The sequence below is a fragment of the Amblyraja radiata genome, chromosome 3, assembly GCF_010909765.2.
Source record: "Amblyraja radiata isolate CabotCenter1 chromosome 3, sAmbRad1.1.pri, whole genome shotgun sequence".
Classification (NCBI taxonomy): domain Eukaryota; kingdom Metazoa; phylum Chordata; class Chondrichthyes; order Rajiformes; family Rajidae; genus Amblyraja; species Amblyraja radiata.
This window is the reverse complement of record NC_045958.1, coordinates 8,648,672-8,666,763: the sequence shown is the minus strand read 5'-3', so window position 1 is coordinate 8,666,763 and position 18,092 is coordinate 8,648,672.

The following is an 18,092-nucleotide window of genomic DNA, read 5'->3' as shown; positions in this document are numbered from 1 at the left end:
ATTTATTCTTTTGCCAAACTGGGATGAACAATTTTTGTAGTTCGTCCATGCAGTCTTTAAATGTCTTCCATTGCATATCCACCGTCAACCCTTTTAGAATTAATTGCCAGTCAATCTTGGCCAATTCACGTCTCATACCCTCAAAGTTACCTTTGAACCATTGTTTCTGAATTAACAATGTCACTCTCCATCCTAATGAAGAACTCAACCATATTATGGTCACTCTTGCCCAAGGGGGCATGTACAACAAGACTGCTAACTAACCCTTCCTCATTACTCAATACCCAGTCTAAAATAACCTGCTCTCTCGTTGGTTCCTCTACATGTTGATTTAGATAACTATCCCGCATACATTCTAAGAAATCCTCTTCCTCAGCACCCCTGCCAATTTGATTCACCCAATCTATATGTAGATTGAAGTCACCCAATATAACTGTTTTGCCTTTGTCGCACGCATTTCTAATTTCCTGTTTGATACCATCTCCAACTCCACTACTACTGTTAGGTGGCCTGTACACAACACCCACCAGCGTTTTCTGCCCCTTAGTGTTTCGCAGCTCTACCCATACCGATTGCACATCCTCCAAACTAATGTCCTTCCTTTCCATTGCGTTAATCTCCTCTCTAATCAGCAACGCTACCCCACCTCCTTTTCCTTTCTCTCTATCCCTCCTGAATATTGAATATCCCTGGATGTTCAGCTCCCAGCCTTGGTCACCCTGGAGCCATGTCTCCGTGATCCCAACTATATCATAGTCATTAATAGCTATCTGCACATTCAACTCATCCACCTTATTACGAATGCTCCTTGCATTGAGACACAAAGCCTTCAGGCTTGTTTTTACAACACTCTTACCCCTTATACAATTATGTTGAAAAGTGGCCCTTTTTGATTTTTGCACTGGTTTTGTCTGCCTGCCACTTTTACTTTTCACCTTGCTACCTATTGCTTCTACCCTCATTTTACACCCCTCTGTCTCTACGCTCACACATTTAAGAAACCCTTTCCCTTTAACTCCATCCTCCACTATCCCATTTGACACCCCACCCCCCTTATTCAGTTTAAAACCACCCGTGTAGCAGTGGCAAACCTGCCTGCCAGAATGCTGGTCTCACACCTGTTAAGATGCAATCCGTCCCTTTTGTACAGTTCCCCCTTACCCCAAAACAAATCCCAGTAATCTAAGAATCTAAATCCCTGCCCCGTGCACCAGTTCCTCAGCCACACGTTCAGGTCCCGTATCTCCCTGTTCCTGCTCTCGCCAGCACGAGGAACTGGAAGCAAACCGGAGATAACAACCCTGGAGGTCCTGCTTTTCAGCATTTTTCCGAGCTCTCTAAAGTCACGCTGCAGAATATTCATCCCCTTCTTTCCGACATCGTTTGTGCCGACATGCACTACCACTTCCGGATGTTCACCTTCACCCTTGAGGATTTTCTGCACTCTGTCCGTGACATCCTGGATCCTGGCACCAGGAAGGTAGCACACCATCCTCGCATCCCGTCTGTTGCCGCAGAAACCCCTGTCCGTACCTCTCACAATGGATTCTCCCACTACAATGGCGTTGCCTGCCTTAGGCCTTTTTGGTTTTGGCTCAACAGCCCTATTCGCATCACAAGCCAGTCCGTCGCCCAGTGTAAACACCTCTTCTGTCCCGACAGCTTCTAAGTGGGTGAACTTGTTCACAAGAGGTACAACACCCGGGGACATTGGCATTCCATGCTTCCCTCCCGTTCTCACTGTCTCCCACCTTCTCTCTTCCAGTACCTTAGGTGTAACAATCGTACTGTAGGACTTGTCGAGGAACGAATCCGTTTCTCGGACGAACCGGAGGTCATCCACTTGCTTCTCCAGTTCCCCAACACGGCCCTTCAGGAGCTCTACCTGGGTGCACTTCTCGCATTTGTAGCAGCCAGAGGCACTAGCGGTATCCTTGACCTCCCACATACTGCAAGCATCGCACTGAATCAGCTTGCCTGACATTTCCTTCTTTCATCTCCTCTCCGAAGACTCTCGAGCCAAAGACTCACACTTCCCTCACAAGGCCGCTCACTCACTGCCGCTCGCTAAGAGCAGTCTTGCTTAAATTGACTGATAAATTGCCTGATTTACCAATTTACAAACCAAATTCCTCAGTTTTCAACTGTTTTCCCAGCACTGACTCACTTCTCTCCTCCCACTTGGGCTAGAGCCAATCAGTCGTATCTCTTGCTAAACTCCTGCTGCTGTTGCTCCCAAAACTACAGCAGTTCTGAGTCAAGTCTGCCTGTCCTTGGCCTCTACTTTAACTGTTTTCACTTCTCTCCTCCCACTTGGGCTAGAGCCAATCAGTTGTATCTCTTGCTAACTCCTGCTGCTGTTGCTCCCAAATCTACAGCAGTTCTGAGTCAAGTCTGCCTGTCCTTGGCCTCTACTTTAACTGTTTTCACTTCTCTCCTCCCACTTGGGCTAGAGCCAATCAGTCATATCTCTTGCTAAACTCCTGCTGCTGTTGCTCCCAAATCTACAGCAGTTCCGAGGGTTTTTTTAATTGAAGATCATTTATAATGAAAGGTCTGAGCTGGCATAGTTTGAAGTAGTCAATGTAGAATTGTGTTTATTGCACAGTCTTGGTGAGTCTCTGTTAATTAAACACAGAGCCACGTGTTTGTTCTGTGTAACAGATACAGTGGCCAAGGATGTTCGTGTTGATAAGTAATAGGAGCAGAATTAGGCCACTAGGCCCATCAAGTCTACTCCGCCATTCAATCATGGCTGATCTATCTCTTCTAACCTCATTCACCTGCCCATAACCACCGACACCCGTACTAATCAAGAAGTAACAATCACTGGAGTTGCCTAGTCGGCCTGTAGTTGTGGCACCAGCTGTAACTTTTATATAAGCATCAATATACAAAGCAAGTCACAGGGGAAGTCTGCAGGGAATTAAAAAGAGCCAAAGGAGTGAAATTATTTCCCACAACAGTCCCAGCATTCTGCTACCTCAGGTCTAGTTGTAAAAGCTGAGTACATCCATCATCTTTTGTGGCCTTTCAAATTGAATGCAATTCCATTTTGATTGACATGAATGTAAATTGGTAAATGAACAGTCAGTAAACCCATGAGCGTATGTAATTTTGCTAGCAGTTTGGGAAATTATAAATGATTATCCAGTTTCTTTAACATTTGATGTTACCTTGCCTTTTAGCATGTGCTGTTGTTGAATACTTATGATGAATGGTTTACCACCTTGACCTCCAGAAATAGTTTGTTCAGCTGCATAGGCAACACTGCGGCCTCACAGCAACACAGGCTCAGGCTTGATCCTTAAAGCCCTGTCTCACAGTGCGAGTCCACCCACGAGTTTCAAACAAATCAAACTCGTGGTAATCACGTAGAATTAACGTAGCGGGAATGTTGGAACGCGTAACGCTAACGGCAGGTACACGGGAAACTTGTTAACTCGTGAAAATCTTTCAACACGATGAAAGATTTCCACGAGTAAAATTTATTCTTGAATTAAAAATGTTAAACTTTTAAACTCGTTGTAAGAACGTAGTAGCCCGTGAGTTTACAAATAATGTCATACACAAGAAAGGGCAGATGCTGGTTGACAAAAAGTGAACACACAGTGCTGGAGTAACACAAAGACGCAGCAGAATTTTGGAAACGTCATCCCGTCACCCATTCCTTCTCTCCAGAGATGCTGCCTGTCCCGCTGAGTTAAAGAGTGCCCACGGTAGACTAACGAGTCACTACGGTAAACTCACAGGCTACTACGTTCTTAGAACGAGTTTAAAAGTTTAAAATTTTTACTTCAAGAGTAAATTTGACTCGTGGAAATCTTTCATCGCGTTGAAAGATTTTCACGAGTTAACAAGTTTCCCGAGTACCTGCCGTTAGCGTTACGAGTTCCGACGTTCCCGCTACATGAATTTTACGTGATTACCACGAGTTTGATTTGTTTTAAACTCGGGAGCACTCGTGGGTGGACTCGCACCGTGAGACAGGGCCATTACCATGGGTGCTATCTGTGTGGAGTTTGCATATTCTTCCTGTGACCTTGTGGGTTTTCTCCGGGTACTCAAGTTCCCTCCAGCTTTTTAGGTTAATTAGCATTTTTAAATAGCCCTTTGTGTTTAGAGAGTGGATGCGAAAGTGGGATGATGTAGAACTAGTGAGAATGGGGAATCGATGTTCATCATGGACTCAGTGGATCATCATGGACTCATAGACTCACTGAAAAGCCAGTTTCCGCGCTATATCTTTCAATCAAAACTGGTGGGGAGAAGAGTAGTAGGATTAAAAAGGCAAAGGAACATTTAAAAATTAATGAAATTGGAAAAACAACCAGAAACCACAAAGTGCTGGAGTCAGGCAGCATCTCTGGAGAACATGAATAAGTGATATTTCAGGTTGGGACCCTCCCATGGATAGGTGACATTTCTGAAGGGTACCGACCCTTCTTATATCTTATTGAAACATATAAGATTATTAAGGGTTTAGACACACTAGAGGCAGGAAACATGTTCCCGATGTTGGGGGAGTCCAGAACCTGGGGCCACAGTTTAAGAATAATGGGTAAGCCATTTAGAACGGAGATGAGGAAATACATTTTCACACAGAGAGTTGTGAGTCTGTGGAATTCTCTGCCTCAAGAGGGTGGTGGAGGCACGTTCTCTGGATACTTTCAAGAGAGAGCTAGATAGAGCCCTTAAAGATAGCGGAGTCAAGGGATATGGGGAGAAGGCAGGAACGGGGTACTGATTGTGGATGATCAGCCATGACCACATTGAATGGCGGTGCTGGCTCGAAGGGCCAAATGGCCTACTCCTGCACCTATTGTCTATTGTGTATTCTATTGTCTATTGACCCGCTGAATTACTCCAGCACTCCTATCACTTATGACCTTATGACCTTATAACGGTCCTGCTCTCCACATCAGGAACATCCAGCTGGGAATTGCTGTCCTTCTGCCTCCCAAGCTAATTCACCTCCATCATCACGTCTGCTGTCTATGTCCCACCCCAGGCAGATGCTCTGTTGACACTGGAGGTGGCACACGCCGTGGTCAACAAACAACAGAGGGCATTGCCCAACTGTACATCATAACCAGGGACTCAAACAAGGTTAATTTGAAGTTGCTTTCTCATTACTACCAGTACATGTCGTGCAGCACCAGAGGATCAAACAACCTCAACTATTGCTACTCCATCAGACCAGTTTTCCAATCTGAATAAGGGTCTCGACCCGAAACGTCACCCATTCCTTCTCTCCAGAGATGTTGCCTGTCCCGCTGAGTTATTCCAGCTTGTCGTGTCTATCTTCGGTTTAAACCAGCATCTGCAGTTCCTTCTTACACACTACACCATCAAATATGCCTATTGCTCCATCTGTTGCCCTCACTTTGGAAAATTAGATCATCCAGCTGCCCTCCTTCTTCCTGCACACAGGCAGCAACAGAAGAGCACAATTGCACAGAGGTTGACAGGGGGCAGAGGGATGACTCCGCGACTTCTTGGAGCAACAAACTGGAATGAATCTGCGCAGATTCTGGCTGGAGGCATCTTCAAACAAGTAATGAGAATTCTGGAGGAGGTTAATAAGTGATATAGGTCAAGTTTAGACTTTTAATCATTTGCCATTTCGAACCAACCACCACCAACAACCATTTGCTGTGCTTTATTTCAAACCAACCACCACCAACAACCATTTATTTCAAACCAACCACATTTCCATTTTCAAACCACATTTAGGGCACTCAAGGTCAGTAAAACCACACTCACAGTTTAGTAGACATGTGTTCAGTGTTATTCACAGCTCAGACTGAGAGACGTGACCCTCTCGCTCCCCCTTCTTGCCGAGACTGACTGAGGCACTCAAGACTTCCGGGTTTTATAGTCCCTCCAGAAGGGGCGTGGCCTTCAGGAGAGAGAATCTCAACATTTTTTAAACACTAATAACTCTTTTATTTTTCATCAATGGGAAAAATCCTTTTGTCCTGTACAGCGGAGGGGGACTCTGAGTAAGATGGCCAAAAATCACAGCCGTAAGCGGCAGCGTTTCTTCTAAAATCAATATACAGAACAACAGGAAGTGGTCAAGATCAGACTTTTAGTATATTACTAAAAGTCTGATATATATATATATATATATATATATATATATATATATATATATATATATATATAAATATATATAATCGGCGGTCGCTCAAAACAAGTATGACTGTCCTCTTCTTTTCATAGGGCCATCTACTTGTGGGTCAGCAGATGTCTGTAGAGGCCAATCCGCGATCCACACACCTTGGTGCAACGTGGGCAGTGGAGACTGGCAGTGGTTGGTGGTCGTCGAGCCCCCTTCTCTCTCTCTCACCTTACGGTGCTGTCACTTTGTCTCTGCGACACGGTGTAGTTCCATTTCGTGACGTGTAGCTCCTTCTTGCACGGATTTCCTCCAGGAGCGCCTGTCCAGTGCAATGTGCTCCCAGTTGCTCAATGTGATGTGGAATTTCTTCAGACTGTTCTTGATGTTGTCCTTGAAGCGTTTCTTTGGCCCATGGGGGGCTCGCCAACCTTCCTTCAATTAAGAGTATAGGATTTGTTCAGGGAGACGTGTGATGGACATGCGGATGACAAGGCCAGCCCATCGAAGTTGGTGCTGCATTATTGTGGTGCTGATGCTGCTCATGTTGGCTTCCTCCAAAACGTTGATCAAGTCAAGTCAAGTCAAGTTTATTCGTCACGTATACATACGAGATGTGCAGTGAAATGAAAAGTGGCAATGCTCGCGGAATTTGTGCAAAAAGACAAACAAACAAACAACCAAACAAACTACAAATAGAATGGAACAGAATCACATATTCTTTTACATATTAAATATTGTGGGAAAAAGGGAAAAAGGGAAAAAAAACAGCAATTTAAAAAAAAAGCAGTAGTGGTGGTCCAGTAAAGTTAGTCCCTGGTGAGATAGGAGTTTACAGTCCTAATGGCCTCTGGGAAGAAACTCCTTCTCATCCTCTCCGTTCTCACAGCATGGCAATGGAGGCGTTTGCCTGAACGTAGCAGCTGGTGTTGGTTCGTTTGTCCTCCCAGCTGATCCTCAGAATCTTTTGTAAGGATCTTTAATGGTATTGTCCCAGGGCTCTCAGGTGCCTGCTGTAGGTGGTCCATGACTCAGCTCCATACAACAGGGTGGAGAGGACAACGGTTCTGTAGACCAGCAGTTTTGTTTGGGCCTGTAGGTCTTGGTCTTCATAGACTCTTTTCCTGAGTCTGGCGTAGTCTCCGCTGGCACAACTCAGGCGATGGTTGACCTCAGAGTCGATGTCAGCTTTTGAGGAAAGAATGCTGGCAAGGTAGGGGAAGTGGTCAACGTTTTCAAGTGTGGTGTTGTCCACTATCTCTATACTGGCTTCAGTGTCTCAATTGACACAGTACACGGTCACAGCAGGCCCCATGAAATCTATTCGGACAAGAGCAAGGCTGAAATTCATGTAGTGCTCATTCAAGAATGTTGTGCTTCAAGCACTTGATCTGCAATCATATTCACGTTATGTTATTTGATCTAACCAACATACACATTTAATGTTGACCTGCGTTGGCCTATTGTAATGAAATAGAGACATAGAAAACAGGTGCAGGAGGAGGCCATTCGGCCAATCATTGTGATCATGGCTGATCGTCCCCGATCAATAACCCATGCCTGCCTTCTCCCCATATCCCTTGACTCCACTAGCCCCTAGAGCTCTATCTAACTCTCTCTTAAATCCATCCAGTGACTTGGCCTCCACTGCCCTCTGTGGCAGGGAATTCCATAAATTCACAACTCTCTGTGTGAAAAAGTGTTTTCTCACCTCAGTCTTAAATGACCTCCCCTTTACACAGAGAGTGGTGAATCTGTGGAATTCTCTGCCACAGAAGGTAGTTGAGGCCAGTTCATTGGCTATATTTAAGAGGGAGTTAGATGTGGCCCTTGTGGCTAAAGGGATCAGGGGGCATGGAGAGAGGCAGGTACTGGATACTGAGTTGGATGATCAGCCATGATCATATTGAATGGCGGTGCAGGCTCGAAGGGCCAAATAGCCTACTCCTGCACCTATTGTCTATGTTTCTATGTTTCTATGTTTATTGTAAGACTGTGGCCCCTGGTTCTGGACTCGCCCCCCATTGGGAACATTCTTCCTGCGTCTAGCTTGTCCAGTCCTTTTATAATTTTATATGTTTCTATAAGTTCCCCCTCATCCTTCTAAACTCCAGTGAATCCAAGCCTAGTCTGTTCAATCTTTCCTCCTATGACAGTCCCGCCATCCCAGGGATCAATCTCTGCAGGTTTTGAGGATTTGAGGAAATATCTGCAGGTTTTGAGGACTTGGATCAATGATGGAGGGAGGGAGTAGAGATTTTGCTAAAGATGAAAGACATTGGTTTGAGCTTTCCCAATCTTAGTATGGAGGAAATGTTGACTCAGGTGCTGTATGGTGTATCCAAAATAGCGTTAGATATAGCTCTTAGGGCTAACGGAATCAAGGGATATGGGGCGAAAGCAGGAACAGGGCACTGATTTTGGATGATCAACCATGATCATATTGAATGGAGGTTGCTGGCTCGAAGGGCCGAATGGCATACTCCTGCACCTATATTCTATTTTCCTATGTTTCTATGATGTACACATAGCATGGTAAAGCAGAGGAGTGAATTGGGTGGTGACAATTAACCTGTGGGATCTGCAATGATTTTGGATAACGTGACATGGCACCTAAGTAGCAGGAGAGGGGGTGAGAGATAGATCCTCCTGAACGTTAGTGTAATAATGCCTTCGAAGGACAAGCCACATGCCGTGACAGTGACTGGGGTGAGAGTGTCCAGCTAAAGTTGAAACCAGATTTAAGCAAACCAGCCAACTGGAAGATACCCATCTACTTGGTGATAACTTGAAAATGGTCAGATCTTGGTATAGTGATGTTATGTTGTACCATCACACTGAAGGAGCAGTTCATTTTGAGTTACCAAGGATTAGTCCCCTGTTTGGCCACATGATGGCGCAGTCGACTAGCGCCAGGTAAAAATCGCATGTGAAATGCAGAACATCAAGGGTTTTACAAACTTTTTCCAAATACAGAAAAGGACGGACGTCTTGAACCATGGAATTTTTACATAACAAAAGGAGGCTATTCAGCATTGTAACTCAGCATCAGTTCCCTTTAACCCTCTTCAATCCCCAGTGAATTATTTCCCCTCAAATATCCTAACCAATCTCTTAGGGAAGCTCTCATTTACACAAAACTTCAGGCGACAAGCTGGGACCATCATCAATCAAATATGTCATTTTTCCTTTCCTTTCCTCTTTAGCCATTCGCAATAAACTGTAACTCTGGTCCTTGAACTATTTACCCCATATAAATCAGCCATGATTTTATCTACCTCTTTCAAATCAAACCTTGAAATCCACTCCAGCTTCTATCTTTAGCTGAGCTCTCTCATCTTAGAATGTCATTCCTGCAGTCTCTCCTGGGCCATCAAGTTTTCATAATGTGGTGACCAAAATTAGAAGTAATACTCAATGTTCTATCTCTTACTCTAGCCTTCCGATTTTATTCACTCTGTGCACGTGTTTCTAAAACCCAAGGCTCCATACACTTCCGTAAATAATTTTGCAACATGCAACACCTACAAACACATATTCCTTTGTGCCTGCAGGCTCAGATTCTGTACCATTTAGCACATGTCTCCTCATTTTTCCTGCTCCTTCTGATACACTTCCTTGTATTAAGTTATTTCTGCCACTTGTCCGTCTATTGCACGAGTCATCCTATGTCCTTTAGCAGCCTATTACTATCTCCTGCATCTGAAAATTTCAAACTTTTATCAGGCATACCAACATCCAAGCCATCTGTATAATTAAAAATCTCATCTTGACCACTTCCTGTCTGTGCTGTATATTCATTAAAAAAAAACGCTACCATATATCGCTATGTCTTTTGGCCATCTTACTCACAGTCCTCCTCCGCTGATCAGGCCCCGAGGATTTTTCCCATCGATGAAAAATAAAAAAGTTATGAATGTTTAAACTACCTTGAGATCCTCTCGCCTGTCAATCACCGCGATGAAGGTAACACCACGTCCGGGGCGGGGGGGACTATAAAACCCAGGATGCCTGCACGTGACTCAGTCTCTGCAAGATCGCGAGGAAGAGGCCACGACTCTCATTCTGCTGAGAGTCTACAGAAAAATGTGAGTCTGCCCTTTATGGGCTTTATGTGGTTTATGTAGTTATGTGCTTTGCATGATAATAGACAATAGGTGCAGGAGTAGTCCATTCAGCCCTTCGAGCCAGCACCACCATTCAATGTGATCATGGCTGATCATCCCCAATCAGTACCCTGTTCCTAGCTTCTCCCCATATCCCCTGACTCCGCTATTTTTAAGAGCCCTATCTAGCTGTTAACTGGAATGAGTAGGGGAACATTCCCCAGAGAAGAAGTCCCAGAGAAGAAGGTCTCATCGTGATAGCAGACGTGGCCAAGTCAGGGGATAGCATCCTTGCAGAAGGCAGGGTGGAGGAGTACTGTAGAATCTACAATCAGTGCATCAGATTAGTGTTGATGCACTGAGCTCTAGGGAGAGGTGGACGATGCAGAGTAGACATTCCAGGTTTAGTGGTTTTAGTTTAGTTTAGAGATACAATGCGGAAACAGGCCCTTCGGCCCACCGGGTCCACACCGACCAGCGATCCCTGCACATTAACACTATCTTACACACACTAGGGACATTTCTTTACATTTACCTAGCCAATTAACCTACAAACCTGTACGTCTTTGGAGTGTGTGAGGAAATGGAAGATCTCGGAGAAAACTCACGCAGGTCACGGGGAGAACGTACAAACTCTGTACAGACAGCACCCATAGCCGGGATCGAACCCATGTCTCCGGCACTGCAAGTGCTTTACGGCAGCAACTCTACCGCTGTGAAACCTGGTTGAAGACTGGTACTGTAGCTTGGATCCATGCTTGATCCGGATGGCAAACATTTCAAGTTGTAATCTCCAGTCAGTGGTACATCTTATGGTACATCTGGGGAAGATCAGCCCTCATATTTGACCATGCTTTTTGTCAAATCCATTTCATGAGTTGTGACACCTGAGTCTAATTGAACCCGAGTCTAATTCAAAACCTTCTTTGCTCTAGGAAGAACAATCTTGACTTTTCAAATCAATGATACGGTATATGGCGAGGTGTTTCCACCAGATGGATATGGTCACAAGTTTAGGATACAGTTTTTAAAAATTGAGGTGCATAGGAACTTTAACCTGCAGAGGGCGGCGAATCCTTGGAATTCTCTGCCCTGTAGAGTTGTCGATTTGAAGAAGTAGATAATTCTTTGGAAAATCAGGGAATCGAAGGCCATGTAGATTTGGCACAGAAGAGGTTGAACTCTATTTTTTCGGGTCATATAAACATATAAACATAGAAAATAGGTGCAGGAGGAGGCCATTCGGCCCTTCGAACCTGCACCGCCATTCATTGTGATCATGGCTGATTGTCCCCAATCAATAACCCGTGCCTGCCTTCTCCCCATATCCCTTCATTCCACTAGCTGGGACCCACTCCTCCCCACCCCCTACTTGCTGCCCAACATCAGTCTGGCCACTTCTCCATCACTACAATAGAAATAGAGGAGGTGGAGAGGCTGTTCAGAAGACAAAAAAGCCGGATATCTCCAGGACCGGACCATGTTTCCCCCTCTATCCTCAAGCTGGGCGCCGAACTGGCACCGGTCTACGCAGACATTTTCAACCAGTCCCTGCAAACCTGCACTGTCCCTGCCTGCTTCAAAGTCTCTATTATTGTCCCTGTACCCCAAAACACAAGGATTACTGGTCTTAATGACTACTGGCCTGTCACACTGACCTCTGTAGTCATGAAGACCCATAATAGACTTGTGTTGGCCTGCTGGACACTCGCAGTTTGCATACCAGGCCAATAGATCAGTGGATGACGCAGTCAACCTAGGCCTGCACTTCATCCTCCAGCACCTTGACTGCCTGAGGACCTATGCAAGGATTTTTTTTGTTGATTTTAGTTCTGCATTCAACACCAATGTGCCAGAGCTACTACACTCCAAACGTTCCGACTTGACCGTGCCTGAACCCCTCTGTCAGTGGATCACCAACTTCCTCACAGACAGGAAGCAGCATGTGAGGCTGGGAAAGCACATCTCGGACCCGCAAGCCCTCAGCATAGGAGCACTGCAAGGCTGCGTACTCTCTCCTTTCCTCTCTACACCAACGACTGCACCTCCACAGGCACCTCTGTCAAGCTTCTCAAATATGCGGACAACACAACCCTGATTGCACTGATCCAGGACGGGGAGGAATCTGCCTACAGACAGGAAGTGTCACAGCTGGCGTCCTGGTGCCATCGCAACAACCTGGAGCTCAATGCTCTTAAGACAGTGGAATTGATTGTAGACTTTAAGAGAGCTCCCCCTCCTCTCCCCCCACTCACCATCAACAACACCACAGTCACATCTGTTGAGTCTTTTAAGTTCCTTGGAACCATCATCTCCAAGGACCTTAAGTGGGGGGCTACCATCGACTCCACAGTCAAAAAAGGCCCAACAGAGGATGTACTTCCTATGGCAGCTGAGGAAGCACAATCTGCCACAGGCAATGATGGTCCAATTCTACACGGCCATCGTAGAGTCTGTTCTCACCTTCTCCATCATGGTCTGGTTTGGCTCAGTCACCAAGCACAACATCCGGAGGCTGCAGCGAATTGTCCGATAAGTTGAGAAGGTTATTTCTGCAACCTTCCCTCCATTGACGAACTGTACACTGCAAGGGCCAGGAAGTGAGTGGGCAAGATCATCTCTGACCCCTCTCACCCTGGCCACAAACTCTTTGAATCACTTCCCTCTGGAAAGTGACTCCGGACTGTCAAAGCTGCCACAGCCAGACATAAAAACAGCTTTTTTTTTCCACGAGTAGTAGCTCTACACAATAACCAAAGGTCATTTTGCTCCGGTATTTTATTTAATTCACATGTTTAAACTGTAATGTTTTATTATTAATGTTTAATGTTTTATGTGTCATTCTTAATTGGTACTGTATGTCGTATTGTTACATGCGAGCGGAGCACCAAGGCAAACTCCTTGTATGTGTACATACTTGGCCAATAAACGTATTCATTCATTCATCTACCCCCCCTCCCCTTTCCCCACACAGCCTCTATCTCACCACACCCAACACCATCCTCCCCGTTATAAATTTAAATTTAAATTTCTTTATTTATATAGCACATTTTTAGTCAACTTGCATTGACCCCAAAGTGCTTCACATAATTACATCCACACACACAGGCAAAAGTGGGTGAAGTGTCTTGCCCAAGGACACACACAGGCAAAGGTGGGTGAAGTGTCTTGCCCAAGGACACAACGACAGTATGCACTCCAAGCGGGATTCGAACCAGCTACCTTCCGGTTGCCAGCCGAACACTTAGCCCATTGTGCCATCTGTCGTCATACTGCCAATCTTAAAATCAGCCAGCATGTTACACGAGAGGAGTCACTTCACACAGGTGGTCTGAAAACTGATCAACCTAGTTGTATAGACAATAACTGGGCTAGCTTGACTAGATAGGAGACATAGGGAGAATAAGTAAATAAGACACCACGTAATCGAGAACAGTCTCGGCAGGTCTTGGTCTCGCTGACATATAGGAGCTCACACTTAGAACAGCGGGTACAGTAGACGAGGGAGGAGGAGGTGCAAGTGAACCTCTGCCTTAGGGTGGCATGATGGCGCAGTGGTAGAGTTGCTGCATTACAGTGCTTGCAGCGCCAGAGATCCAGGTTTGCCCCCCGACTACGGGTGCTGTCTGTACAGAGTTTGTGCATTCTCCCCGAGACCACATGGGTGTTCTCCAAGATCTTTGAAGACGTACAGCTTTGGAGGTTAATTGGCTTGGTATAAGTGTAAATTGTCCTTAGTGTGGGTAGGATGGTGTTAATGTGGGGGGTCGCTGGTCGGCACGGACCCAGTGGGCCAAAGGGCCCGTTTCCGTGTTGCATCTCTAAACTAAACTAAACTGTCGGAGTGCCTGGATGGAGTCAAGGAAGGAGGTATTGGGACAGGTGAAGAAGTTGGTGAGGCACCATTTCGAATATTGTGTTCAGTTCTGGGCACCATGTTATAGGAAAGATGTCATCAAACTGGAAAGGGTACAGAGAAGATTTACGAGGATGTAGCCAGGACTAGAGGGTGTGAGCTATAGGGAGAGGTTGAGTAGGCTGGGACTCTATTTCATGGCGTGTAGGAGGATGAGGGGTGATCTAATAGAGGTGTATAAAATCATGATTTGAATAGATCAGGTTGAGTCCTTTGTCCAGAGCAGGTGAATCGAGGAGCAGAGGACATAGGTTTAAGGTGAAAGGGAAAAGATTTAATAGGAATCTGAGGGGTATCGTTTTCACACAAAGGGTGGTGGGTGTATGGAACAAGCTGTCAGAGGAGGTAGTTGAGGCAGGGACTATCCCAACATTTAAGAAACAGTTAGACAGGAACATGGATGGGACAGGTTTGGAGGGATATGGATCAAACGTGGGCAGGTGGGACTAGAGTAGATGGGACATGCTGGGCCGAAGGGCCTGTTTCCACACTGTGTCACTCTATGACTCTATCTATTTTCCCTCTCAAACCCATTCTCCTGCCTTCTCCCCATTACCTATGACACCCGTAGCAATCAAGAATCTATGAATCTCTTCCTGAAAAATGTCCATTGGCTTGGCCCTCCACAGCTGCCTGTGGCAATGAATTCCACAGTTCACCACCATCTGACTTAAGAAATTCCTGCTCATCTCCTTCCTAAGGGAACATCTTTTAATTCTGAGGCTGTGGTCACTGGTCCTAGACTCTCCCACTAGTGGAAACATCCTCTCCACATCCACTCCATCCAGGCTTTTACCAGGCTGGGTCAGACTGCAACAGCTTCACACCATGTCCCAATGCTCGTGTCCTGTCCTGCATCACCCAAGGAAGCAGAGACATTATAGGAGAGGGCAAGCACCGTCACAAAGTAGCTCACGATGGTTTGGGTAACATTCAGGAATGTCTATACATGTCACATCATGAATATTACTGAAGAAGGGTCTTGACCCGAAATATAATGTATACCTTTTCTCCAGAGATGCTGCCTGACCCGCTGAGTTACTCCAGCACTCTGTGAAATGTAACCTATCCATGTTCTCCTGAGATGCTGTCCGACCCGCTAAGTTACTCCAGCACTCTGTGAAACGTCACCTATCCATGATCTCCACAGATGCTGCCTGACCCTCTGAGTTACTCCAGCACTCTGTGAAACGTCACCTATCCATGTTCTCCACAGATGCTGCCTGACCCACTGAGTTACTCCAGCACTTTGTGTCTATTTTCCCTTCACCCATCTGCCTAAGCCCACTCTCCCCCCTGCTTTCCTATGTTCCTTTCCACCCATAAACCTCTCTCTGCCTTTACATTTCACTCCTCTTTCAAATCTGCACTACTTATCTACATGCATTTTTCTTCTTAACATTTTGTCATAGTGATGCAGTGTGGAAACAGGCCCTTCTGCCCAACTTGCCCACTCCGATCAACATGTCCCATCTATACTAGTCCCAGTCACACGCGTTTGGCTCATATCCATCTAAACCTGTCCTATCCATGTACGTATGCAAATGTCTCTTAAACATTAGGATGGTCCCAGCATTAACTACCTCCTCTGGCAGCTTGTTCCATACATCCACCACCCTTTGTGTGAAAAAGCTAACTCTCAGCTTCGTGCTCGTGATGTGCGCTGTCAAGTTCGCCCTGGTGACCGGCATGGATCAGGCTGTGGCTCGGTGCATCCTAGAGGACAACCAGTAGCTGCTGGAAGTAGGTACCAAGCACTGGGTAGAAACGGTGGAAGATAGTGGCCTTCAAAGGGGAGTGGTTGGAGAAAGCATCCTGCTCGATTTTCACATACTGTAACTGCAGGAAAAATGTTCCCGATGTTGGGGGAGTTCAGAACCATGGGTTACAGTTTAAGAATAAAGGGTAGGCCAGTTAGGACTGAGATGAGGACAAACTTTCTTCACCCAGAGAGTTGTGAATCTGTGGAATTCTCTGCCACAGAAGGCAGTTGAGGCCAATTCACTGGTTGTTTTCAAGAGAGAGTTATGGGGCTTTCTCACGGGGCGACTTGACGCAAGATATAACCAGAGTGAAGTGGTCGTGGTCTAGCACGATATCACATGATATAACGGGGGGTAGATAAAGAGTTCCCTCGGGTACTCGGCATTTCTGTTATTTGTGCGAGTGACTTGTCCGTCTCCCGAGCTTTCCCGTTAAATCTTGAATGAACATTGTGAACTGTGAAGTGTTGTTAAATCATCACGTGGCACAAATGATGTCACTTTTTTTTTCACACACTATAAATATCCTCCCTTGGTTGAATTGGCTCATTTGGAGACATGCCTGTACTAAGTAGTTTCGAGTACAGGATGGTGGTGTTTTTCATTGACGCGCTGTATGCAGCAGCCCTCTATGTGAATCGAGGACGCTTGCGTGAAGGCAGAAGGGTGAGATTAATTAAAAAGAGAATTAAGAGGAAGTCTCACTGGGTGAAGCCCATCTTTCAACGGAGACCTCTATTTGGACAATATGATAAACTGCTTAATGTGCTGTGCGAAGAGGATAAAAGTGTATTCACAAACTTTGTCAGAATTTCACCCGAGCTCTTTAATGAGCTGAAGAATAATTTGGGACCTCTGCTGAAGAAGACTGACACTGTAATGAGAAAGGCACTGGAACCAGGGTTGCGCATAGCAATCACCCTCCGCTACTTGGCCTCAGGCGATTCTTATAAAAGTCTGTCTTACAACTTTCTTGTCGCCACCAACACCATCTGTGGTATTGTCCGAGAAACCTGTGAGGCGATCATCAAATTTTATGCAGCTGAAGTGATGGAATGCCCCAGTACACCAGATGCCTGGAAGAGAGTTGCACTGGGGTTTGAAAACAGTTGGAACTTTGCTCACACATGTGGGGCTTTGGACGGCAAGCATGTGGCAATTCGTAAACCACCCGGAGGTGGCTCAAATTATTTCAATTACAAGAAATTCCACTCAATTGTACTCCTGGCGGTGGTTGATCATAACTACAACTTCCTGTATGTGGATGTGGGCACACCTGGAAGTGTTGGTGATGGCCGGATTTGGAAAGAAACCTGGCTTGGAAAGAAAATGGAAGGTGGAACAGCAGGCATGCCTGATCCAGAACCTCTGCCAGGAGAAGACAGCCCGGACATCCCATATGCGATGGTTGCTGACGAAGCCTTTGCACTACGGCCCTGGATTATGAAGCCATATCCACAGATGAATCTAACTAGGGAACAGAGGATCTTCAATTACAGGCTGTCAGGGGCAAGGAGGGTTGTAGAAAATTATTTTGGCATCTTGGCAAACAGATTTAGATGCTTGCTCAAGACAATGGAGCAGAAGCCCAAGAATGTGGAGACTATAGTATATGCAGCATGTGTTCTGCACAACCTGATCCGAATGAGAGGTGCAGCTGCAGGATCAGCAACATCCATCCAGGACGGTGACCTAGTGGACAGTGACACCATGGTACCATTCTACAAGTTCCCCCTCTTGTTCCCTGGTGAAGTTATATGGCCTTACCTTCTGCCATCTTCCCTTTATATACGCGTCTGTTGAGGCTATTCCTACAACGGCTACTGGGGAGGCAATCTGAAATCCACCTTGCTCACCCTCTCCCTGCTCCAAGGAGCCCACAGGCAGTGTTATCTGTGGCATCTCCTGTTGCCTCTCCATCTGTCTCTCTTGCTGCGTCTCCTCCTCATTCTCCTGCATGGCAAAAACCTTTCTGACATGCTTTACCCCCTTTCTTTGAGCTTTTCTGGGAGCCATCTCTGCAAGTGTTCCAGTGAAAAAGATTCTCCAACAATGACAATGAGGTGGGACGTCCTCGATGGACACATGTTCCATTGGCGATATTGAGACCACCTTTTTTACTCACCTTCTCTCCCCTCTGTCCAGCTTCCGGGTTTACCGTTCGCAGGAGTTCCCACGGTAAA